Here is a 583-nt window from a genome sequence, read left to right on the forward strand (position 1 = left end):
ACGCACGCACGCACGCACGCACGCACGCACGCACGCACGCACGCACGAGCGCACGCACGCACGCACGCACGCACGCACGAACTCACGCACGCACGCATGCACGCACGCACGAGCGCACGCACGCACGCACGCACGCACGCACGCACGCAAGCACGCACGCGCGCACGCACGCACCCACGCACACATACACACACACACACACGTACTTGTTTCTTTTTGTATTTTACCCAATATTCTGGTTTTATGTTACCTAAAATCTTGCTCCTTTTTAGTACCAATGCCCAACTATTATTTCTGTAATTTTTACTCAAATAACTCAACTATTGTCACCGAACACTGATTTCCAAGATACAGGCCTGTGCCTGGTTTGGATAATCAGAGTTCAACAATCGATTTGTACAACTGTTACTTAATTAGGTTTAGTGGTACCTTGTCTTTCATATCTGTACTTATTATTATTATATTATTATTTGTTTACGCTCAACCCACAATGTGTGATTTTGTATCGAATGTAACTGTGAATGTAACTAAAAAAACCATTTCTAAAATTTTACCCTTTAAAGCCATAAGCAGCGTAACTGAT

The sequence above is a fragment of the Hyposmocoma kahamanoa genome, unplaced genomic scaffold, assembly GCF_003589595.1.
Source record: "Hyposmocoma kahamanoa isolate Upper Pololo Valley unplaced genomic scaffold, ASM358959v1 182, whole genome shotgun sequence".
Taxonomy (NCBI): domain Eukaryota; kingdom Metazoa; phylum Arthropoda; class Insecta; order Lepidoptera; family Cosmopterigidae; genus Hyposmocoma; species Hyposmocoma kahamanoa.